Here is a 26734-nt window from a genome sequence, read left to right as displayed (position 1 = left end):
CTGAGGTGGCAGTGAAGCCATTGAATCTCACAGCTTGGCTATCTTCATCCAGAGCATACCTGACGTAATGATGGGCCTTCCTGTAAAGGGCATCTGTGACCTCCTTTATGCATCGATGTGCTGCGGACTGAGAGTTGCCGCACAGATCCCCTGTTGATCCTTGGAAAAAACCAGAGGACAAGAAATTTAGTGCTGTAGTCACCTTCAAAGCCACTGGCTGGGAATGCCCTCCAACTCCACATGGGGTCAGGTCTTCACGGAGAATATGGCATATGTGGTGTACCAGAGGTCAGGACAAGCGCAGACATGCATGGCATTGCCTCTCACTCATTTGTAAATAGGAGACTCTTTTACGGTAAACCCTAGGTCTGGCAAGCCGTCCCCATTGTCTGGGTCTCTCCTCCTGATCCTCCTGTTCACACTCTGGCTCCATTTGACCACGTCCCTCCTGCTGAAGCAGTGCATTGAATCACCTCTCCCTCCTTCACCATCTCCATTGCATTAAGACCCTGACAAAAGCAGCATTGAGCCCTGGATCCATATGTACTTTTGCCTTCTCTCTGAAAGGAAACATTAAAGACTTTAATAACTCAAGGGACAAGAAAGTGAAGCTCAGAAGATGACACGTTTGGAAACTGTAAGGGTCCACAGCTTTTCCTGACCTACTTGCATGGTGGCTGATGCTACCTTGTCTCTGAGACACTAACACACACATCGAGGTGACCAAGATGACATGGTAGATACTTAACATCTTGAGCCCTGAGTGGGATGCTAAAGTTTAAATGAGATTGGTGACCCAACCCAGTTCTGTGCTCTAATCTCTGATGCAGCATATTAATGACCAATCAATTGCTCATGGCCAATGAGTGGATGCCCTTTGGCCCTTTAGGAATGTCAAATCTGGTGAACACATGGCAGGCCTTCATTGATGGATTGCCATATATGATACAGCTGTGCCTCCTACGCTACTACCTGCATTCATAAATTCAACAGTCCTATCTGTTGAGATGCAGTGACTGTGATGTGAAGCTACTGAGATTTGAGTAGCCCTTTAACAGTGCTGATGAAGCCATTGGGTTTCAGTGGCATTCGTTACAAGGAGGTCTTCCTTTCTTTCTAAGCAGACTCCTGTTCACTCCTGAGGCACCAAGAGGTTAGAGGGTAACCCCCTTGTGTTTGACCCTCCCCCATGACTGCCATTCCACAGCCCTCCCTCCCCATTGCCCCCCCCCCACCATGTTCACCCTTTTCTCTGACCGCCATTCCACAGCCTTCCCTCCCTGTTGCCCCCCTAGTGTTCGTCAACCCCACCCTCGCCTGACAGCCCGCTTCCAGTTGAAATGTTTCTGAGAGTGGAGGCCTGCATGAATACCATGGCACAGTGGTGTCCTTCAGGACAATGCAGGTAAGGAGCAGGAGAAGACTAGCCCTACAGCCACAGCTGTAATTAAAAGTGTCAGCGGATATCACTCACCTCTCAGTCCTAAGTACTGCTGTAGAGACTTAAGACATCTAAGTTATCACTCCAGTGCAGCACTAGGGGAGGGCTTCACTGTCATAGGTAACATTCTTCTGACAAGATGCTAACCCCTCCTAGATGGATGTGAAAGATTGGATGGCACTATTGAAGAGCAGGAGATTTACCTCAGTATCCATTCCAATATTTACTCCTCAAATAACACCAAAAACAGAAGAAGGGAAAATTTGCCGCTTTATGCAAACTACATCAATTCCCAGAGGGTAGACTGCACTATCGGCCATTATTCATGTGACTGACATAGGCTTCAATTATGTCAATGGGTAACCCATGCAGTTAATAGCTCATGGCACTGTTTGCTCCTGGAGAATTGATGTAATTCTGCATAGCACTGATTGCAAACAAATTTCCTCCCCAAGATTTAGTAATTTATTTCATTGCTGTTTTAGGGCCATGGTAAAGCAACAAATGGTTAAAAACAGCAGTGTAATAAAACACAATAAAAACAAACTTTAATAAAAGATAGAACTCCACAAATCAGTCAGGGCAATGGATCTTAGAACGACTAATCTTTATCTTATCAGTTTAAATTCAGATGCACTCATGTGTATACCGAGAATATCATTGAAGTGCATAGTCACTGAGGCACTGACACTAACAGCCATTTACTCAGTGCTACCACTTGCAGATAAGAGTATAATTCTGCCCCAGTTTCTTTCCCCAAGCGTTTATTATTAGCTTTCGAGTAATCTCTGGCTGTAGAGTAAAAGAATAATTTGTTTTGTTATTAATTTCAATTATCTAGTCAGAATGTGCAATTGAGGAAATTATTAACTTTTACAGGCCCATAAAAGCCAAGAATGCACTGAGCAGTTTGCCTCTCTTGCACTCTGTTAGCTGCCAAGATGCTTAATGTGCAGAAGGAACTTTAACCCATACAAAGAGACCAATAAAAGTCAGAATTATTTTTCTGAGTTTTTGTCTCAAAGTGGATACTAAACTGTGATATTAAATCACAGCTAAGGAGAAGTATCCCCCCTCCCACTTTGTTTCAGTCTACTGGTCAAGCCTTTGTCCAGTTTACAACTGTGACTTATTTCCTTCCCTGGGTGTTGTGTCATCGGTGTCTTTTTTTAAAAGTATACCAATGGCAGCCAACATGACTGAAGGACAAGTCTTATCTACCTATGGTTCAGCCAGTGAATCTTTAGTTTGCTATCATTTTTTTTGAGGAGGTGGGGTTGCACACATGAGGATTGAGTCATAGATTAGTCTAGTCATGGTGACATAAAAGGCTATTCGACCCATTGAGTCCATGCTAGCTCGCTGTGGAGCAATCCAATCAGTTCCATTCCCCTACTCTATCGCCTTAGTCTTGTAAGTTTATTTTTGCTCAAGTGCCCATCTAGTTCCCTTTGAAATCATTCATCATCTCCACTTCCAACATCCTCGAAAGCAGTAAGTTCCAGGTCATTACCACTTGCTAAGCGAAAAAGTTCTTCCTCACATCCCCCCTGTATCTCCTGCCCAAAACCTTAAATCTGTGAGCCATATTTCTTACCATCAGTTAAAAGGAACAACTTTTTGTCTATCCTATCTAAACCTGTCATAAACTTATACACCTCTATCAAATCTCGTCTCAATACTAACGTACAAATTAGGAGCAGGAGTAGGCCACTTGGCCCCTCGAGCCTGCTGCCATTCAATAAGATCCTGGGTAATCTGATTGTACCCTAAACTCTACATTTCTGCCTACCCTGATAATTTTTCACACCCTTGCTTATCAAAAATCTATCTACCTCTGCCTTAAAAATATTCAAAGGCCGGAATTTTCCAGACCCATTGATGTCGGGTGTCTTGGCAGGCGGGAGTGATGGGGGTGGGGGGCACGATTGCAAACTGTTTTCACAATGGCTAAAAATCGGTTTCTTTCCATCATGAAACCAGTTTGCAATTGTCCTCTCCACCCGTCAGTGGCTGGCCATGTTTCCCCCCGCTGCACGTCAGGAACCTAACTGCAATACTTTAGCATCTCATTATAAGCACTGCTCACCGGAGTCATCCCCCCATGCAGGATCACCCAGCACAGGAAATGTTTCACAGCTGTACATAAGCGATATGCACCTGCCGAGCTGCACTTCGCTTGGGACTTTGAGGTTTGTTTGCTTATCTTGCTTTGGGTAGCACTCGCGGTCATCAGCGCCAGGCTTTGCAGGAAGCACCACATCACTTTTAGGGAGGTTCGCAGGCAGGTCTCTACCTACCAGACCAGTGGTAAGGCGAGGGTGGATTTTCAATGGCTGTAGGGCTAGGGCTTGCTTGGGGAAGGGGGGGAAGTGGCCTCAGGCAAGGGAAGAGACTGCAAGGCAGGAGCTGTACTGGGGAACGGGGGTATCCCAAGGTGTGTGTGTTGGGGCACATGTTCAGAATTGGAGTTGAAAGCACACATGTAGTTGCTGCTGCGTATATTGTAAATAAACTGTTTAAAATGTTTCCATTCAACAAGTGTTTGCAGTTCAACTCTATTACTAAAATTACAACTCAGCCACTCTACAACAAACTGCTGATGAGGATAAAACAGGAAGGAATCAAGTTAAGAAGAAATTGGTACTGTACCTCATCCAGTGATTGTAAGGAGAAAGCTCCATTAGAATTGAAGAAGTTATCCTCTCTCAAAATGCTCCAATTTGAGTAATTTGATCCTTTTGAACCAGCCACTGACGATTGGTCTCTATACATAGGACGCCTCACGTTCTTTTTTCAAGTGAACGAGATTATGGGGGAAGAGAAGAGGGTGACCAATCCTCCAGCAAAACATACAGTTTGATTCAAAGTTTGATGGCACCCAATACCCCAGATTCGAAGAATTTCGATGAATTAGTGGATCTCATGAAGGGTCACTTCCAACCCAAGCCCTCAGTCATGATACAGAGGTTTAGGTTTAATTCACGAAAATTGAGACAATTGAACGCTACATGGCAAATTTGAAACAGCTAACAGAACATTGTGAGTTTAGTACAATTCTAAACAACATGTTCAGAGATCGTTTAGTGTGTGGTGTGAAAGAGGACACAATTCAGAAAAAATGATTGTCCGAAGTGAATCTGGATTTCAAGAAGGCACTAGAGATAATGCTGGCCATGGAAAGTGCTGTAAGAGATTCATAAGCAATACAGGGTCCATAAAACGGCGCCGTTCTCCACATTGGCTGGGAAACCTTAAGCGAGAGTGGTGCAAAAAAGCAAGGCTCTGCGAGAAGCAAGAAATAGCCCCCGCTAGCCGAAGAATAAAGAAAAATAACTTTGCAGCGAGATCGAAGAATAATTTTAATAGAAGTGGAAACAATCAGTCTTTTAGCAATTGGCAGTTTTAAAAGATCAAATGCTACTATTATCAAAGAAATGGACATATAATGAGGCAGTGCAAGGAAAGATTCAAGCAGGCTTGTAAAAGGAGAAGTCCAATGAAATCTACAATGTCGAAGAGCCTGAAACAAAAAATTCTGCCATTTACTTGTTGTTTAATCTGAAAGTTGGAAAGACAGAGCCAATATTTGTCACAGTGAAAGTAAATGGCAAATCTGTTAAAATGGAAGTAGAAACAGGAGCTTCCACTACAGTAATTAGGGAGCATACTTTCAGATATTCGAATAATGGTGAACATCAATTAAGTTTAGAACAAACAGCTGCTAAGCTAAAAACATATACAGGCGAAGACATTCAAACAAAAGGCATAAGCAGAGTAACTGTCCATTATGGAAGCCAATTGGCAAAGCTACCAGTGTTGGTATTGAGAGGCAGAGGACAAAGCCTTCTAGGGCAAAATTGGCTAAGGGAAGTCAACCTTGATTGGCCACTGAGATTTGAAAAGGAAGCTGGAAGCATTGCTGTTTTGAAAAAGGAGTATGTAAGGACTCAACAACCTGTCTTAAGCCAAAACCTGGAAGAACAGCAGAAGAAACTTGAAGAGACCTTGCTTGATGATAGAGTTTGAGACGAGGTGAGCAACTTTCTCATGGAAAAAGAAAACCTGTTGAAAGATCTTCACACATGACAAGATTCCCTCAAGTCAAAGTTTGTACTTCTGGAAAAGTATGAAGAGAAACAGAAAGAATTCAGCACTTCTCTGAACAAACTGAAAAATGAGTTGGCAGAGGAGACACAACAATGTTCAATCTTCCAGGAGGCAGCAAACAAATACAAAAAAGAGACAGAAGAGCTGAAGAATCGGCTAAATGAAGCCAAAGAGGCTTTGGAAACAAAAGTTGCAGAATTTTCCAAGAATCAGGCAGATAATGAAATTTTGGGAGACTCAGCCATTGAGCTCAGACAGATTGAGCTTGCATCTGAGAGAAGTCTGGCCAATAGCGAAGTCAAAATGAAGGCCAAGATCAAAGTATGCACTAGAAAGAAGAAGGCATGTAGAAAGAAGAGGCTTCCAAAAATTTTCCTATAACAGATGTTAAGCTAACTGGCCTGTAGCTTCCTGTTTTCTGTCGCCCTTTTTAAATAAAGGAGCTAAATTCGCTATTTTCCAATCTAATGGAACCCTCTCAATATCTAGGGAATTTTGGAAAATTAAAACCAACACGTCAACTATTTCACTAGCCACATCTTTTAAGATGGTTAAAGTCCATCAGGACCTGGGGACTTGTCAATCTGCAGTTCCAATGGGCAGAATTTTACATTGGAGGGATTTTATGGACCCGCCAAAGTCAATGGACTTTTGAACGGCTCACCGAATTTTACGGCTTTGCCCCTGCGGCAAGGGCGCCATAAAATTCCTCCCAATAACTTGTGCAGTGCCACTTCCCTGGAGATGTAATTTTCTTGAGTTCTTTCCTCCCTTCCATTTCCTGATTTACAGCTATTTCTGGGATGTTACTTGTATCCTCTATATGAAGACCGACACAGAATACCTGTTCAATTCACCTGCGATGTCCTTATTTTCCATTATTAATTCTCCAGACTCACTTTCCATAGAACCAATGCTCACTTTGTGAACTCTTTTCTTTTTAAAATATCTATAGAAACTCTTACTATCTGACTTACTATTTCTAATTCTAATTTTTTTTCCTCCTTATTAATCTTATAATCATTCTTTGCTTTTTAAAAATATTTTGTCCAATCTTCTGACCTGACCAATCTTTGTGCAATCTCCTTTGCTCCAAGGAGAACAACACCAGCTTCTCCAACCTAACCTTGTAGCTAAAATCCCTTATCCCTGGAACCATTCTGGTAAATCTCCTCTGCATGCTCTCATGAACCCTCACATCCTTTCTAAACTGTAGCGACCAGAGCTGGGCGTAACACTGTTTTTTGGCCTAACCAGAGCTTCATCCAAGTTCACCCTAACTTCTCTGCTTTTGTACTCAATACTTCTATTCATGAAGCCTAAGAATTTGTATGCTCTGCTATCTACAGTCTCAATGTGTCCTGCCACTTTCAAAGATCTATGCACATGCACCCCCAGGTCCCTCTGTTCCTGGTGTATTTTACAAGTTCTGAATCATTGGCAAATTTTGAAATTTTACTCTGTATTTCAATATCCAATTCATTTATATATATCCTCGCACTGACCCTTGGGGAACACCACTATCTTCCATCCTCCAGTCTAAGAGACAATCATTTATCATGACTCATTGTTTTCAGTCCTTAAGCTTTTTTTTTATCCAAGCTGACACTGACTCTCCTATTCCATGAGCCTCAATTTTGTTAATCAGCCTTTTATGTTGCTCCTTGTCAAAGGCTTTCTTAAAATCCATATAGACAACATCCTTTGTTTCCCCTTCACAAAATTGCTGTTGCTTCATCAAAAAATGCAATTAGTTCTGTTAATCTTAGATGTGCCTTTTACAAATCCATGCTGGCTCTCCTCAATTAACTCAAATACCTCAAAGTGCCTGCTGACTTTTTCCTCTGATCATTGTTTCTAAAACCTCACCCACCACAAATGTTAAAGTGACCAGCCTATAGTTACTAGCAATGCCCTTGCTCACTTCCTTGAATAAGGGTGTCACATTTGCTACTCTCAAATCCTCTGACACCACCCCTATTTTTAGGGAATATCAGAAGATTATGGCAAGCCCTGCCGTTATCTCCACTCCCACTTCCTTTAGCAAGCCATCCGGACTAGGCTACTTATCCACACTAAATACAGCCAGCCTTTCCAGTACGTCCCACCCATCAATTTTCACGCCATCCGTTTCCTCTGCCATTTCCACTTCCATCAATATTTTGTCAGCATCCTCTTTCTTCATAAACACTGATACAAAGTACTTGTTAAGTATTCTAGCCTTGCCTTGTGCCTCTAAGCATACATCACCTTCTTCACCCTGAATTGGCTCCACCCTACATCTTACTACCTGCTTACTATTTACATGCTAGTTTAAGATTGTTGAGTTCCCTTTTATGTTATTTGCTATTCTACTCTCATATTCTCTCTTTGCCAGTCATTTTTATCTCTTTACTTCCTCTCTCAACTTACTGGTTCTCACTTGAAAATTTCACCTGATGTGCATCATCCACCCTCGCTTTTTTTTTGTTTAATCATATTCTCTATCTCCCTCATCATCTAAGGAAACTTGGTTTTGATTCCCTCACTTTTTGTCCTTGTTGGAATGTATCCAGCCTGTACCTGAAACATCACTTCCTTAAAGATCATCCTTTGCTCCATTACAGATTTTCCTATCAATTTTTTGCTTCAATATTACCCTGGCTAGATCCTCTCTCAGCTCATTGAAGTTAGCCCTTTTCCAATTTAGAAGTTCTGTTTTAAGATTCCTTACTCTTCTCCATTGATAATCTAAACCTAATGATACAATGATTGCTCTTATTCAAATGTTCCCCTCAGACACTTGGTCCACTCAGTCCACTTCATTCCCCACCACCACATGCAGCAACGTCTCCTTTTTAGTTGGACTGAGAACATATTGGTCAAGAAATTGCCCTGAACACATTTCAGAAGTTCCTCCCCCTCCTTATCCTTTACTCTAACATTATTCCAATTGATTTTTGAGTAATTGAAATCCGCACGATCACCACTCTATAGTTCTTACACATCTGATTTCCCTGCAGATTTGCTCTTCCATCTCAATTCGGAAGCCTACAGAATACCCCAGTAGCTTTATCATTCCCTTTCTGCTTCTCAACTCTAACCAAATGGATTCTGTCTTTCTCCCTCCAGACATCCTCTCTTTTCAACATTACAATGTCTTCTCTAATCAGTACTATTATCCCACCTCCTAATCAGTACTAGTACCCAACCTCCTTTTTTCCCTTCCCTATCTTTTCTGAGCAGCTTGTATCCTTGAATATACGTGCCAGTCCTCACCATTTTTTAACCATATTTTCTTTATTGCCAGTTCATCATATTCCCACATATTATTTGCACTTGTAGCTCACCAATCTTATTCACCATACTTGTGTGTTTACATACATGCATTGTAAATCTGTCTTGCATTCTTCATGGTCCTTCTTAGTCTGCTGCTATCTAATATGGTAATACTTCCTTCTCTAGTACTATCCAGAATGCTCACTCCTTTTTGTACCTTATTCCTCTTTTTTACTTCTATATGTTGTTCCCATCCCCCTGCCAATTTAAACCATCCCCAACCACATCATTGTCACAAGTGCAATCTTGGTGCACTCTTGTTGAACTTTCTTGACCAGTATGTTCTCAGTCCAACTAGGAAGGAGGCATTCCTGTATCTGGTGTTGGGGAATGAGGTGGCCTAAGTGGACCAAGTGTTTGTGGAAGTACACTTGAGTAACAGCGATCATTGTATCATTAGGTTTAGATGATCAATGGAGAAGAGCAAGGAACAACCAAAAGCAGAACTGCTAAGTTGGAAGAGTAAAAACCTATCCCTTTTGAATAGATGCCTCCTGGTCTAGAACTGGTCCATGTCCAAGAAGCTGAAGCCCTCCTTCCCATACCATGTCTCAAGCAACACATCTTCCTGTTTTTACTCTCGCTAGTGCATGTCACTGAGAGTATATCAGAAATGACTACCTTCAAGGCCCTAGTTTTTAACTTTCATCCTACCTTCTGAAAATCTGACATGCTGCAGCATTCCCAGCCTCTGACCTGCTCTTGTAGCCACAAGATGGCTGGTCCATTTAAGTTGCTGGTCAATGCTAAGCCCCAGGATGTTGATGTTGGGAGATTCAGTGATGGTAATGCCATAGAATGTCAAGGGAAGATGGTTAGTGTTTTCTGGTTTGGTTTCCACAATGAATAGTGTCTGGATCTCTCTTCAATAATCTGTGACCTAATCAGTATTAGGAAGGTTTCCCTCTACTCATGAATGACTCAGGTCTAACTCAAATAGGTTTCTTCCAAAACTAATTTATTTACAAATTATACATAATAAGCTTCTGAGTAAGTACATCTCTCTCAGGTACAGATAATTGCATCTTTCTACCAAGTCTCCTACATATGACTGCTAATGTCAGTGCTACATTATGATACACATCACTATCTCATTACCGTAACTATCAACCTGTTATGCTACAGTTAGATTCTCTTTGTTGAGATGGCCATTGCCTGGTACTTGTGTGACAGATGAAATTTAATGCAGAGAAGTGTGAAATTATTCATTTTAGCAGGAAGAACACAGAGAGACAATGTAAAATAAAGGGTACAATTCTAAGTGGGATGCAGGAGCAGAAAGACTTTGGTGTAAATGTGCGTAAGTCATTGTGATTAATTTTTCAGTGTATTAACCAGAGAAGATTTAACTCACGTACTCAGCTTTGATGGTGATCACTTACCAGACATACTAAAACTTATAAGAGGGTGTTTTGAAATTATTTCAAGGAATAAATCCAAATAAAACTCTAGGCCTGGATGAAATATCTCCCTGGATCTTAAAGTAAGCAGCTACTGGCTCCAACATTGACCAATTTCTTTCAAGAGTTAATCAACACTGATTAATTACCAGACAAGTGAAGAGAAACTAATATCTGTGCCATATTCAAAATAGGGGATAAAAGTCAGCCAGGAAACTACAGGCCAGTACCTCTCACAAACATAATTGCAAATTGCTTGAACATATTATTCATTCTCATATCATGAAGCACTTTTAAGCTCACAACATCTTGGTAGATAGTCAGCATGGCTTTCGGTTGAAAAGATCTATTGAAACACAACTTATACAGACTGTCTGTAGCTTCAAGTCTCAAAAGAAATGAAACTAGTCAATGGCAAGACTGGATTTTTTCAAAAGCCTTTGACAAAATTCCTCATGAAAAGCTCTTGTTCAAACTTCACTACTATAGAATAAGGGGGACATTACTAAATTGGATCCGGCACTTCCTAACCAACAAAAGACAGAGTGATGTGTGATGGGGAATCATCCTATCCTAGAGATATCCTTTCCAGAGTGCCTCAGGGAACTGAGTTGGGACCTTTACTCTTCTTGACATACATTACCCAACAAGTTAAAAAAACAGGATGCGGCTACTTGGAGATGTGGTTTACACATCAGGGAAAATTTAAGATCCTATCAAAGTGACCTTCTGGAATTGCAAAATTAGCAGGACCAATGGGACGTGACACTCAACGCCAAAAACTGTGATGTATATTACCAACAAAAAGGATCCACCGACAGATAGCTTTAAGTTCTGAATTCAAATTCTCCAACAAGCAAATGCACAACCATACCTGGGGTCCATCTTAAAAACAATCTTCAATCAGGAATATCAGTTGATCAATTGGTAACATCCAAAACAAACAGGGTTCTCAGATTTCTGAGGAGGAATATTTGATATTGCAACAAAAATATCAGAGTTTTAGCTTATCAAACATATGTTCTTCCAATCCTGGAGTATGCAAGTTGTGTGTGGGATCATTATATGGCGAGATATAAATACGGTTGAAATGATCCAAAGATGCGCTATAAAAAGATGTACAATTCTGTCCGAATCAGTATTGGAAATACACCAGTCTCACATCCTTGATCAAAGATTTGGAATGCCAATCATAGTAAAGGAGGGAGAAAAGTAGATTGACCATGTTTTATAAAATATGGAATTGACTTGTGGAAATTGACAGAACCAAGTATCTAGTGTCCTCCAGCAATGACAAAACATGGGGTAGCCATCCACAAAAGCTACAAAGACCATTTGTTTCCAAGGCAGTGTATCAACAATCTTTCTTCCCAAGGACAATCCCACAGTGGAACAAACTGCCAGAGGAAACAGTCACAGGCCCATCACTTAAAACCTTCAAGACCCATCTTTAGGTTATTTCCATTTATAAGAGTTTTCAGTATCAGGGCTACCGTATCAATGGGTCTTTTCTGGTTTAACTAACACTAATCATATAAATATTGGCAGAATATGAATGTTAATCTGTGATGCCAACACAGCCAAAGCAGATGCAGAGGTTGCATGCTGACCCTGATGGAGAAGAGAGTGCTGGGAATAATTGGTGCAGCCATTACTGAGGTTGTGGCCAGAGAGTCGCTGAAACCATCTAGGATGACGATAGGTTCCCACCTGTAGCACCTTATCAAATCCCATTTCACCCCATCCTGCAATCTGTTATGACATACAAACGGCAGACAGTGTAATCATGCAGCTTTTGCTTTCCTCCCTCCCCTTCTTTCACTCCAAAATGGCCTACTCCTGCTCCACTGTGGAATTTACATCTGCCATGTTCAAAGCTCACTCTAAGCGTGGAATCAATGGATTCCTGGACTCTATGTCTCCAAGTTTGCAACTTAACACAAGAAAGCTGTTAAGACCAGCTATCTGCCAGGTGAGTGTGAAAGACCACCACCTATGTTCTATTGTGTAGTGATGGCTTTGGACGATGGTTGGATGATACCAGTATTGGCCATGTGACTGAAACTGGTTCGAGATAATGAGTTTTATCTAGAGATTCAGGGAGATCAGGGCAGTCTGCAGACGAACACAGCAAGCAGCAGCTGAACCATGAGGCTGTAAAGTCCTTAAAATGCCTCCCACCTTATCCCAAAATTCCAAGTCCACCTGTAAAGAAATTTGAGCTTCTGATGTGAAAACTACAACTGCCTAGCTTTGCGACCTGCTGGAAATTCATCTTTTCAAGGGAGCCCTGCAACAATCCAGGTATCTGATTTCAGCTACTTGACCCCATCTGAAATACAGGGTGGAATCTTCCATATGAACAAGGAACAGGAGTAGGCCATTTGGCCCCACAAGCCTATTCCGCCATTTAATAAGGTCATGGCTGATCTAATAGTAACCTCAAATCTGCATCCCGCCTACTCCCGATAACCTATCACCCCCTTGCTTACCAAGAATCTATCCACCTCTGCCATAAAAATATTCAAAGACTCTGCTTCTACTGCCTCTTCAAGAAGAGTTCCAAAGACTCACGACCCTCTGAATGAAGATTTCACCTCATCTCCATTTCAAATGGGCGACTCCTTAATTTTAAACAGTGACCCCTAATTCTAGATTCCCCTACAAGAGGAAACATCCTCTCCACATCCAAATAAAAACAAAAAAACTGTTAAAAACAAAAAAACTGCAGATGCTGGAAATCCAAAACAAAAACAGAATTACCTGGAAAAACTCAGCAGGTCTGGCAGCATCGGCGGAGAAGAAAAGAGTTGACGTTTCGAGTCCTCATGACCCTTCGACAGAACTTGAGTTCGAGTCCAAGAAAGAGTTGAAATATAAGCTGGTTTAAGGTGTGTTGGGGGGGCGGAGAGAGTGAGAGAGAGAGAAGTGGAGGGGGTTGGTGTGGTTGTAGGGACAAACAAGCAGTGATAGAAGCAGATCATCAAAAGATGTCACCAACAATAGAACAAAAGAACACATAGGTGTTAAAGTTGGTGATATTATCTAAACGAATGTGCTAATTAAGAATGGATGGTAGGGCACTCAAGGTATAGCTCTAGTGGGGGTGGGGAGAGCATAAAAGATTTAAAAATATTTAAAAATAATGGAAATAGGTGGGAAAAGAAAAATCTATATAATTTATTGGAAAAAAAAAGGAAGGGGGAAACAGAAAGGGAGTGGGGATGGAGGAGGGAGCTCAAGACCTAAAGTTGTTGAATTCAATATTCAGTCCTCTACATTGGAGAGACCAAATGTAAACTGGGCGACCGCTTTGCAGAACACCTGCGGTCTGTCTGCAAGAATGACCCAAACCTCCCTGTCGCTTGCCATTTTAACACTCCACCCTGCTCTCTTGCCCACATGTCTGTCCTTGGCTTGCTGCATTGTTCCAGTGAAGCCCAACGCAAACTGGAGGAACAACACCTCATCTTCCGACTAGGCACTTTACCGCCTTCCGGACTGAATATTGAATTCAACAACTTCAGGTCTTGAGCTCCCTCCTCCATCCCCACCCCCTTTCTGTTTCCCCCTTCCTTTTGTTTTTTTCCAATAAATTATATAGATTTTTCTTTTCCCACCTATTTCCATCATTTTTAAATATTTTTAAATCTTTTATGCTCTCCCCACCCCCACTAGAGCTATACCTTGAGTGCCCTACCATCCATTCTTAATTAGCACCAACTTTAACACCTATGTGTTCTTTTGTTCTATTGTTGGTGACATCTTTTGATGATCTGCTTCTATCACAGCTTGTTTGTCGCTACAACCACACCCCCCCCCCCTCCACTTCTCTCTCTCTCTCTCCGCCCACCCCCACCCGCCCCCGGCCACACACCTTAAACCAGCTTATATTTCAACTCTTTCTTGGACTCGAACTCAAGTTCTGTCGAAGGGTCATGAGGACTCGAAACGTCAACTCTTTTCTTCTCCGCCGATGCTGCCAGACCTCTCCACATCCATCCTGTCAAGATCCCTCAGGATCTTATACGTTACTCTTCTAAACTCCGGCGGAGACAAGCCTAGCCTGTGCAACACTATGGGGATAGAGTTTAGAAGTGGAACTAATTGGATAGTTCTCTTAAAATATAACAATGTGTCAGAATGGCCTCCTGAGCTATTAGATTGTCTGACATTGAACACAGCAGATAGAAACACATTTCAACATCATTTGGCAAAATTCCAAACACAGCACATAGCAATACATAGCAACATACTAAACAGAGCACACAGCAATACATGACATTACATGACAACACACTAAATACAACATAACATAATAAAATATATTGCAACATCACATGGTGATTTACCATACACAGCACATGGCAACATATATGATTCTATGATTTGACCTTCTGGCACTCATCTAGTTAATGGCGCTTATTGTTAAATTGGTACAGCACTGAGTTACTACAGAATTTTGTCTTTCAATAAAAACCTTATCATTAGCCCAAGTACTGGGCTGTGTTTCCTGTTATAAAGTTTGATCTTGTGACCAGTGTCATTACATAAAACAGCTGGGACATTTTAAAGTACACCTGCAGCAATTAAAATATACTTTATGCAGTCATTTCTGTCTTTTATCTCTTCTAAGCAAGGATTTTTTTTGCCTGAATGAAACTCTCCCTTTCCAGACCTGCAGCCATCTGCCATGTCCAATTCATCAGTGCATTTAACTCCCCTCCACCAGGGAAGTGTTCATCGCATTTACACAACTCCAGGACTTGGTTACACTGAATCTTGGAGCAGTCACCTAGACTTCGGAGCTGAATCCTCAATCAAGTTAGATATGAAAGGTTTAAGGATCTTCCCTCATCCACACCCCATAGAATGATGTTGCCTTGCTGACTTCCAGCTCATCATCACCATCACAAATTTAAAATGTTCATCATTGTGTTCAAGTTCCTCCATGACCCTCGCCATGCTCTATTTCTGTAATCATTCCTGCCCTGTAACCCTCCAAGAGATTTGCATTCCTCCAATTCTGACTTGTTGTCCTTCCTGACTTCCTTCACTCTATCATTGGCAGCTATATGCTTAGACCCTGAGCTTTCAATTAGGTTGACACTTAATTCTCTAGCAAGTTACTCAGTTCAAAGGCGGTTAGGGATGGCAATAAATGCTGACCTTGCCAGTGATGCTCACATCCCAAGAACAAATATAAATAAAACTGCCCCCTAATCTTCTCAGCTTCTCCAACTCCTTATTTTCAGCCTTCCTTAAATCCCCTCTTTGATCAAGCTTTTGGTCACCTGCCCTAATGTTTCCTCCTTTGGCTCAGTCTCAATTGTTTTGTCTGATTATGCTTCTGATTATCCCTCTTGGAATGTTTTATTATGTTGAAGGCTCTACATAAATGCAAGTTGTTGCTGTTCACCATTGGTGAACTCCCAATTAGACACCATGGGATAGATTTCCATTGTTATTGTCCCGGCGTGTGGATTGCCTAGGCAGAATACAGAGAAGACAATTAGATGGAAAGGATGTAGCCCTTGATCTTCTCTCTGCAATCTGTTGAGGCAATACTTTATGTTCAAGATTAACAACAAAGATCACTGCCCCCATATTCCTGCTGCTATGTTGATTGCCACATAAATATGGGCAAAGGCTATTCAGTCCATTTTAGTTCATTCACCCAGAGAAATGCTGCTGCCCCCCTCTGTAGCAACTAAGTGATTCCAGGATTTTTGTCTCCTACTTGGAAGTTTGTTTCACAGCCAGGATATTTAGGTCAGCGAGTGGAGGGCGAGGCCCGCTTGCCGACACGTAAAATGACACAGGATGATGTCAGGCAGAACTCCCGACATCACCCCGCGTCATTTCATTTTTCAGGTCAGTGGGAGCGCAGCTGAATCAGCTGTGCGCCCACCGACCTGTCAACGGCCTATTGAGGCCATTTAAAAACTAATTCAAGTAATTAATGGAACTGCCTGTTCAACCTTAAGGTTGGCGGGCAGGCCGGAAGCCCTGGTGGGCTTCAGATAAAACATGAAAACTCATCCACAGGCGGGATGAGGTTTCATGAGGGTTTTAAAAAATTTAATAAAAGTTTGATTAAAAGTGATGGGAATGTCCCAACTCTTGTGACAGTGTCACATGAGGGGACATGTCAGGGAAATTTTATTTTTGTACATTTACCATTTTTAAATTTGACGCCAATCTCCCTGAGGCAGCACTTAGCCTCAGGGAGATGAGTGTGTTCTCTCATGCACATACATGAATGAGCACACTCTCGGCTGAGGGAAGCCCGCCGCCTGCACAGGGAGCACATAGCGGGCAGGGGGGATTCCCTCATTTGCCCGCTATGCCTTAATTCACCAGCCCACGTAAAATGGCGAGCCCCAATCGGGGGCGCCAATTGGAGGCGCACCTACACGCGCCCGCTCCTGCACTTCCACCATGACGGGGGGAAAATTCTTCCCCATACGTTGTTTACTCTTAGTGGGAAGAAAAGCTTCCTAATATCAGTCCTAAATTTACCTTTAACTAGTTTGTACCTGATCTTTTGCCCCATACTTTCAATTTATCTTTTCCATGACATTTACTATCCTATGAAGCACTCCGTCATCTTATTCCAAGGCTGAAAACTCAAGTTCCTCCAGAGTTGGGTTGATGTAGAACTGTACATCTGAAATCACCCCCATTTCAACAGGAGCTGCGAAGGAAGAGTCTATTTGTCATACTGTCCCAAATCATTGCTTCCTCCAGTTCTTGCCGAGATCACTGTTCCTCTACTCTGAGTGCTAGCTGTCACTAATATTAAGTACCTCTGCTATGGTGAATGCATTCCTCAATCTCAGTAGCAATACTTTTAATAGACAATGAAAACACAAATACACACACACACATACAGCATTTTTGCCAATACATTCATTCACAATCAATTTTTCTTTTCCAGGACAATATAACACATAACAGGGGACTGGGAGGAGGGGAATCATGACTGCACAAGATCACTTCCCTTGAGGAGACAGGTCTGGTTGATCAAGCATGGAGTGGCAGATGCTGTGGTCACAGGCAGAGGAGTGGACGTTGCACATAGAGCTATGTGACCAGTTCATATTGCTTACAATTATTCCTGATTCCTAATCTCCAAACCTTTCCTCATTTATAAACTCCATGTGGTTTCATCACACACATCATCCTAGGGTGGCCAGAAGTACTGCATCCTAACCCACCTAACTATTATTGCAGCCTTCCAGGAGCAAGTTTCATCTCATCCCCAGAGGATCTGGAAGGAGAAAGAGCCACCTCGCTCACACCTCCCCCCTCCCCAAACAAACCAGACGAACAAGAGGAGGAGATGGCACTGCATTAATTGCTATGGTCATAGGCACCAACTCAGAGACCAGCAGAATACATAACTTAAAAACAAAAAAACTGCGGATGCTGGAAATCCAAATCAAAAACAGAATTACCTGGAAAAACTCAGCAGGTCTGGCAGCATCGGCGGAGAAGAAAAGAGTTGACGTTTCGAGTCCTCATGACCCTTCGACAAAACTGAATACATAACTTAGAGGCTAAGGTAGAAAACAGATCCTTGCTACTGAGCACTAATGGGCAGCAGCGAAGCCAGATAGAAGGGTCATAACAGGTGCCACCTTGCCTGAAGGCAAGGTCACACACTAGTTCCCTGTAGAGGAGACAGGGTCAACCTTCAGAAAGCTGATAGGTCTGACAAACCAAATGCTTGATGCAGTGGAAAGCCTGTCTGAAAGCATATGGGTTGTGGTTAGGGAGTTGGAGAACTCCCCATCCAGCTTGGTCCATGGCTTGATGCAAAGACTGGAACCTATCCTGTGCATTGTGGAAATTGGGATAGGAAGGGAAAAGGAAGTGAGGAGAGTTTTTTTATTTATTTATCTTTTCATGTGATGTGAGTTTAAAATGCTGACCTAGTTTAAAGGGGTAAGGGAACACAAGAGAAAAAGAAGATCAGATCCAAGTGTTCAAATATCAGAAGTAGGAGATGGTCATTGCTTTTTATGTTTCGATCTGTAACTAACTCTTAATTTAACAATCAAATAACATATACAGGTCTTAATTAAAATGCAAATTCAACCTGGTACTAAGTAATTTCATTTTGTACCAATAGTGTTTCCATTTTTTAGAAGTTTCACTCCTTCCGAGGAAAAGATATATGAGGTCAAGAATTAAACCCTCCAATCCATTTCTGTTTATCATCCTTACATCTCCCTGATTACTAAATCTGTTTAGAGGATGCCATGGTAAAATAAAAGGTCTGTTCTTCAAAAAAAATAGAGCTAATAATTACAGTTTCTAATTCATTGTTGAACTACCAGCGTACCTCAAGGAGGCATAATCCCCTTTTCCTAGTTAACAACCACAGGTTAACACTGAATTGCATCAACATTAGCCAAGATTTTGCACTAGGATTAATGGTGTGGCTATCAGTGCCGACCGTTACCATGGAGTAAATCAGACAACTTACAAAATATGCCCATGCAGTAGTTAAATATGTAAGTTTTGAAATTGCTGTCTGATTTGTCCTGCACCTCCACAAGCTGTGCCATACTGGCACCTTGCTCATAGATTTGGGGCAGAATTTTCTGCCTGTCGGGCGGGCTGGGTGGGAGTGGGTGCGGGCGCGGGCGGGCCCACTGAGCATGATGCACACCCGGAAGCACTGTGCGCTCCCTGTGCGGGCAGGAGGTGGGGTTCCTTGAGTCGGGAAAGAGTGCATCTCCAGGCAAAGTGCTACCTCAGGGAGCTTAAGTTCAGGTTTCAAGTTTAAAATAAAGAAACATTAACATAATTCAGACATGTCCCCTCATGTGACAGTGTCACATGAGCTGAGACATGTTTATGAAATGTTCGAAAAATATTTATTAATTTAATAAAACCTTCATGAAACCTCATCCCACCCATGGATGAGGTTTCATGCAAAACGTGAAGGCCGCCTGGGCTCTTCGCCTGCCCGCCAACTTTAAGGTTGGACAGGCAGCTCATTTAATGATGTTGATTAGTTTTTAACAGGCCTTAATAGACTTTGACAGCCGAACTGAAAATCTAAATGACGCAGGTCGACATCGGGACGCACTCATTTTACGCCTCGGCGAGTGAGCCCCAGCCCTGCTCGCCGAGCAGAAGATTCTGCCCTTGGTGTTCAAAGCCATGTAATGGCATGAAATTCCTGTACTTTCCTGTTGGTCACCCACCAAATACACCAGAATAAATTAGGGCTGGTGCATTCAGGTGCAAGTGATTTTTTTTACATCTTAAGGTCTTAAGTTTTAAGTACTACCAAACTTACCTGCTCCACAAACAGATAATTTTGCATGTACAAAGTCTCGTTCCTTCAGAATTTAATTATTGTTGAAGCTCTTAAAAAAGTAAAAATTCAAATATTTTAAAAATTTATCTTTAATCACCTGCTCTTAATCCAATCTTTCTTTCCCTCTCTTTGCTTTCTTTACATAATTTTTACAATGAAATAAATATACTTATTTAGATTTGTTTAGAGGATTCTTCAATCTGATTGGTTGAAGAAGCACTTTGTTGTTTTCCCTGTTCACACATGTCAAAGATGTCATGTAGAGGCTGCCATGTTGGATCAGGTTTGCAATAATAGCAAGTTGATGCTCAAAAGCCCATGGAGAGTCTTTGGGTAGCTTTAAGTGTAATTAACTACAAGATGCACTGTATCAACTCACCAAGGCTCCTTTGACAGCACTTTCCAAGCCCACACCCTCTACCACCTAGAAGAACAAAGGACAGTAAACACATGGGAACACCACCACCTGCACATCCCCCTCCAAGTCACACATCCTGACTTGGAAATATATCACCATTCTTTCACTGTCATTGAGTTAAAAGTCTTCTTAACAGCACTGTGGGTGCAGCGAGACCACATGAGCAGCAGCTGTTCAAGCAGCTGTTCACCAAAATTTTCTCAAGAGCAATTAGGGTTGGGCAATAAATGCTAGCCTTGCCAGAGATGCCCACGTCCCATGAATGAATAAAAAAAATAATGGTGAGGGCTGTTCCTTCACCATTGACAGCAAAATCTGGGCCATTTTGTTTTGTATATTGTTCAGAGATGTGAAAAATTCTGAGCAAATGAGTTTCTGAAGGGGGGAATTCTACAGCAAAAAAGTCATAAAGATTCCTTAAGAAAAGAAAATGGACAATTATTAATATAAAAGAAATAAGGAAACAAACAAATAAAGGAGAAAAATTGTTTATTGCTTTGTCTGCAATGGACAAAGCCCAATAACTATCCAATAATTTTAAGATGGTCTGGTAGCTACTGCATCAAATTAATCTGAATTAGAAGGTTTATTGAGTTCTGTATTTAGGCCACTTTTGTAAGATTTTATTTGTTCTGCTCATTAATTTATATATAGGTAAAGAAAAGGAAACTCGCACAACCCAATTGAAAGATACTTTCTGGCAGGTTAATGCAATAATTTACATCTGTGGAGGCCTGCAAAGAGCATGGCATTGTCTTCTCCCAAATATGGAAAAGAAACTTCTGTACACAGTGCTTGAAAAGGGAAAAAAACAGTGCAATGGGGATAGAGCAGGGGAATTGGGATTCATTGGATAGCTCTTCCAAGACACAACGCTGGCACAATGCCTCCTTCTGCAGTGTGTGATTTTATGATTCTAAACATGGCTGGGTTAGGAAAGGAAAGTTAGAGAAAAAGGTCCTGTCCAAAAGTCTTATTTCCCAATATCATTATTTCTGATCGCAGCTTTCTGTCAATATTTACAAATCAATTTTACTATGTCAACTGTTACAGTAGAGTTGCAAGTTTTGGTTACTAATCAGCTCAGTGGAACAAGTTTCTGAAGTCTTTCAGCCAACTTTGTCACCACCTTGCATATAAAAAACTTATATTCATCAACTGACTGGCCAACACTATGCACAACTTACTGGATGAAGAAAAAGTACCAGAGCTTACCAGAACTTGCAACCTCTTCTGGCCCACCGGGAAATTATCCATTAGCTAGCTCAGTTTTTTGAAGACTGTTCTATAGCAATGTTAAGAATTGTATTGAGAGTGAAATAGTGAGTGTAGTGATTTGGTGTGAAACTGCTACTGTAACCTTTCTTCCAATGAATTATTATTAGCAACTTCATGCAGCAAAGAAAGTATATTTTATTTGGCATTTCAAATAAGAACTATACATTTTTGTACTCTTCCTTTATAAGAACATTAACTGTTTGAGTTAAAATACCAATTGTTGTGATAACTTTTAAAAACTTCCTTAATATTCTGGAATGTTCTGTGGTAGCCACTAACAGCATGGCAGGCAAAGATTGATGCTTTCATTTGTTCACCTCAGACACTCCTGGGCCAGTAAATCAGCACTTTATTGTATAAAAATTCCTTTTAAGGAAATGTGGTCTTGACTTTTTCACTTGTCAAAGGAACTCCAGTCCCCTGAGAGTTAATTACTTTCTCAAAACATGACCCCAACGTTAGCAAAATAAAAAATTCCACCTGGGTTGTCACTCTGTAAATCTCTGATTCTAATTGTTTGCAGCTAATCTTTAATGTGCTGGGCTAAGCATTTCCCTCCCTTTATCTTTCAAAAGACTTAAAAGCTTAAATGTACCACTTATTGTGATATGGATCACATGGATGTATAGCAACCAACCTTCTGATGGAGTGTTAACTTCTGTTGGACACATCCCGGTCTTTTCTTAAAAATTAAAGAATTATTTTTATCAAAATTATATCCAAAGACAATGGCACAAGCCTTACAGAGTTCAAGGACCTTTGTACTAAAATTTGAAGTTGCTTCACTGTGCCTCCCCAACCAGCAGCTGAAGGCCTCTGTGTTCTATAAGCTAAAAATGAGCAAAGGATTACATAATACATATCACTTAAACTCCTATAATGTCCTCTTTATAGACTCACCAGATTAGCAAATTTGCTGCTCTCTATTAAATTGAGATACACATGAACATTCAAAAATGATGGGCAAGAAAAGATTGGCTGCTCCATAAACCTCATCCCACACTCATGATGCATGGAGTATCAAGGAGCATCACTGCCCAAAATCCAGCAAAGGGAACTAGGCCATCTAGTCAATATTTTGTTCAGGTTCGGGTTAGGTAGGGTAAAAAAAAATGGTAAAGTGAACTTTTAAACTGTATGGGTGGAATCGTCCCAGATGCACTAAGTGCGGTAGTGGCAAATAAAACGATGTTTTACCCACCGGCTGCGATGGAGTGTTTTCACACTGTATTGTCCCAAACTTGCCATATTATTTATGCATTCCTTGGAAACACCCCGTTTCAATGGCTGGTGGGGTCTCATTCATCCACCCGCCATCACCTCAATACATCATCATGCCGGGCGCCATATTTAAAGTCCAGCCTAGCGCACCATGTCTCAGTGCTTCCAGCCCACAACGGCTGCAGGGAAGGTGTCCACGAAAGGCAAGAAGACTGCAGCCCCCAGGTTTTGTGACGCGTCACTGAAATGCCTTTTGGATGCCGTGGAGGCCTGCTGGGATGTCCTCTACCCCAGCTCTGGCTGCAGGATGGGCAGCGGCATGACCAACCAGGCGTGGGAGGCAGTGGCAGCAGTGGTCAGCGCCAAAACCCTTTCAAAGAGGACAACCAACCAGTGCCGCAAGAGGATGAATGCTCTCCTCTATTCCACCAGGGTAAGTCATTCTTCTCACACTCTCAATTCACACACTCATAGAGGCATCACACATTCACAGGGATCTCATTCGCTGCCGGTTCAAGGAACACCACTCTCTCACACTCACCATCATTTTCCTCATCCCATCCATGGGACCAATCATCAACCACACATGCCAGGCATGCTTATCATCTAACCTGGCAGGCATCCTGCTTACAGTCCCTCCATCTCTATTCCAGGAGGACAAGCTGGCACACATAACAGGGAGAGGTTACAGACCAGTGGAAGAATGCCTGAAATCAAGGTCCTCACGGACTTTGAAAACAGAGCCATCCAGTTGGCTGGCGACAATCTGGATCAGTCCTGTGCTGACAGTGAGGTCAGTGGTGCTCTACCAGGTGAGGGTCCAGCAGTGCAATATCAATCAGACAACTGTGCTGTGAATGATGTGTCCTGTTTCAAAGGCCATTGCCACGCACTAATCATCTTCCCTTGCTTCCGCAGGCACATCTCGGAAACAGACAATGGACTCCATGGCCCAGGCCCTCCAATCAAGCCCTGAAGAAACCTCTGAAGAGGAATCTGGAGGCACCATCCTTGAAGTCCTGTCACAGTGCTCACCCACACTCTCCACCAGTGCAGAGACACACACCTTGGTGGGACCTAGCTTTAGAATAGCCTTGGGATCACACTCTGGTGAGCACATCACACTGTCTGATCCACAGAACACAGCAGCATGGACTTCCCAGGTGTCCAGCACTTGGAGGATAACTGGAGGACAGAAATTTATTGAGTCCGAGTCAGATGATGAGCCTCTGGACTCTGTCATGTCACAGTTGCTGAAGCTGCAAAGGCAAGCTCAGGAATGTCAAGAAAGGATGTCCGCTGCACTCCTCAGATTGCAAGGCACGATGGAGGAGTACTTCCGCCTTCATTCTGAGGTGATAGCACCGCATGCCAACGCACCAAGGTCAACACTAGTAGGATGGTGGATGCCATGGAGACCTTGGTCCAGGACATCGCTCCTGTACTGCTGCGTGGGCTCAACTCCATCACTGATGCCATATTGGCCTCCAACAGTGTGTATTCCAGAGGGCTGCCTGCCAGCTTGATCTCACTCAAGCTACCCCTTCTCCTCAAGGAGTCAACCTGGGGCCCTCAGGCACCCATAGGGAGGAGGATCAGCAGGTGTACACCCCCCGGCCATCCATTGGGGTGACTTCGGAATGTCTGGCCCATTCGAATTCCCTCTTCCAGTGACCTCAGCAGCTCCAGCCTCCATGTCCAAAGGCCGAGGAAGGTGCCACTGCCACAAAGCAGGAGCACGATAACAGGCCGGGGCCCTCCAGGCTCAGTCCTCCAGAGGATGCCCACCAAGGTCATCACAGATAGGGCATTGCAGTCAGCAGGCTGCCTCCACCTCCACTGTGGAGGTCCAGGGAGCACCAAGGTGTAGTGGCAGAGTTAGGAAAGTTAAGAAGAATTAGTTGCCCAGCCTCAGTACTTGTACATGCCTAAGAATGTCTCCCTGCCTTTGGCTCCTTGTCCTGATGAGCAGTGTTCGTGTCACTCAGATGTGAAACCTTGCTGCACAATATAAAGGCACGTGTCTCAGTCCAGGGCCTCTTCCTTATGCTTTGTACAGCCTACAGACCAAAGTGACGGTCCGGCCTCACACTCCCTGGACACATTACTGATGCCTGCTCCTCGGTGGTGCTGGTCATTGCTGCCAGAATGTAGTGGGCAGGTGTCACAGAGTTCAATCATTCTCTCTGTATGCCCTCAGCACCTTTAAAAGTGGGGGTGGCCGCCCCCCATCTCTTCAGCATCTGTGAACAGTGACATTGTGCTCCTGAAGGGATCAGATGCTGAAAGCAGACAAAGGATCAGGTGTTTCTAAAGTTTCATGGCTACATCTCTATGACATGACCCTGATCACAGAGCACACGCAAGCTGCCCTCAGCGAGACAGGGGTCAGACATACTCAGAGACTATGTGAAGATCTATGGGATGTCTTTGCTGCATGTTGTCATCATCCTCTTGCAACTGAGCAACAGTTAGGGCCTCCACTGCATCTCCATGACAGGAGCATTATTGCAGAGGGTATGCGCACTGCCATAACCCAGACTGGAGTCAAACATTCACAGAATGTGAGGATTTATAGGGTCTCCTCCCTGCATGCTGTCATCATCCTCCACAAATTTAGTAGCTATGAGGGCTACTGACCACGCCTGCCTCATCTAGCCAGTGTGAAGGCCTCATCTCCATCATCGTTGCCTTCAAGGACCTCCTCACCCTCATCCTAGTCAGTGTCCTCCTCATTAGAAGTGACCTCCAGCTCCTCCATCTCTTCCTCAGCCAGCTCCTCTCCCCACTGCAGCACCAGGTTGTAATGGTGCAGCAGATGACAACAATGCATGACACCTTCTGCGGACTATATTGCAGGGCTCCACCAGATGGTCCAGGAATCGGAACCTCATTTTCAGCATCCTGATGGTCCGCTCCTCCAAGTTGCAATTTGCAGCATGAGCCTCAATATACCTTCGCTATGCTGTAGTCTGAGGACACCACACAGGTGTCATCAGCCATGGCCTCTGCTACCTCCCTTGTCCCCGAGGAGCCATCTCTGCAGCCTCTGTGGACCCTGGAAGGCTCCAGGCATCTGTGGCCAACTGAGGATGTAGGAGTCACGCACAGTCCCTGGAAACCTTGCGTACACCTGCAGGATGTGTTTCTGGTGGTCGCATACCAACTGCACATGGAATCCCTTGTGGTTGGCATACTTGGCCGCGTTATCGCGATGGAGATCTGAGCGCCATGTGAGTGCAGTCGATCGCACCCTGCACCTGTGGGAAACCCAAGATCGGAGCAAATACAATTGCTCTTGCATCCTGGCTAACCTGGCCCCGGGCGAAAAGCACAAAGCTGTGCGCCCTCACGAAGATGGCATCTGTGACCTCATGGATGCATTTGTGGGTGGGGGCTTGTGAGATCACACAGAGGTCACCTGTGAAGCCCTGAAAGGAGCCACTGACATAGAAATTGTGTGCTGCTGTCACTTTCACGGCCACTGGCAGTGGATGCCCTCCATGTCCCTGGGTCGCCAAATCCTGCAGCAGGTGGCAGATGTAACTGATCAGTTCCCTAGACATGCGTAGTCTTCAGCGACACTGGTTCTCAATCATCTGCAGGAATGAAAGGTGACGTCTATAGAACCTGGGTGTCACTAGGCGCCAACCAGCGACAGCTTGCTGTGACTCTTCAGCAGGGTGTGCAGGACCCCCAGCCACCCCTTCTTCCGCAAGGGTGCTGCTCCTCCCCCTGTTCAGCCAGAAGCTTCAGTCATTCTCTCCTCCATCGTCTTCACTCTCGGTAGGCCATCAGGCATACAGCTAATTCACCAGGTTCCATGCTCCTGATGCACTCCTCCTGCAGGATGAAAGAGAGAGAGAGACACGTGGGTTAGCAAAGATGTACTAAGAACCTGTCCAGGTTACGTATGAAGGCGCCTTAGCACTTCCCAGAGAGCGCTGGCCACCACTTGGATGGCCAGAGATTAGTGCGTTGCATGGCTGCCCAAGGCCCCACCCGCCTCTGCCCCACAACACCTGGCCAATTGGCTGCAGCTTTGCACATTGGACTGCATGCTGTTCTCTCAGTTCAGGCGCAGGTACTCTCCTAACCCATGCTGCAGCGCTTCACATCGTTGCTGTGTCCTCACCTCTGAGTTCCCCTGAAAGTGCAGTCCACCAAGTGCATGCCTTTTATATGCTGTTGTGAAACAAATCGGCGTTCTT

The sequence above is a fragment of the Carcharodon carcharias genome, chromosome 15, assembly GCF_017639515.1.
Source record: "Carcharodon carcharias isolate sCarCar2 chromosome 15, sCarCar2.pri, whole genome shotgun sequence".
Lineage (NCBI taxonomy): Eukaryota > Metazoa > Chordata > Chondrichthyes > Lamniformes > Lamnidae > Carcharodon > Carcharodon carcharias.
This window is presented reverse-complemented; position numbering follows the sequence as displayed.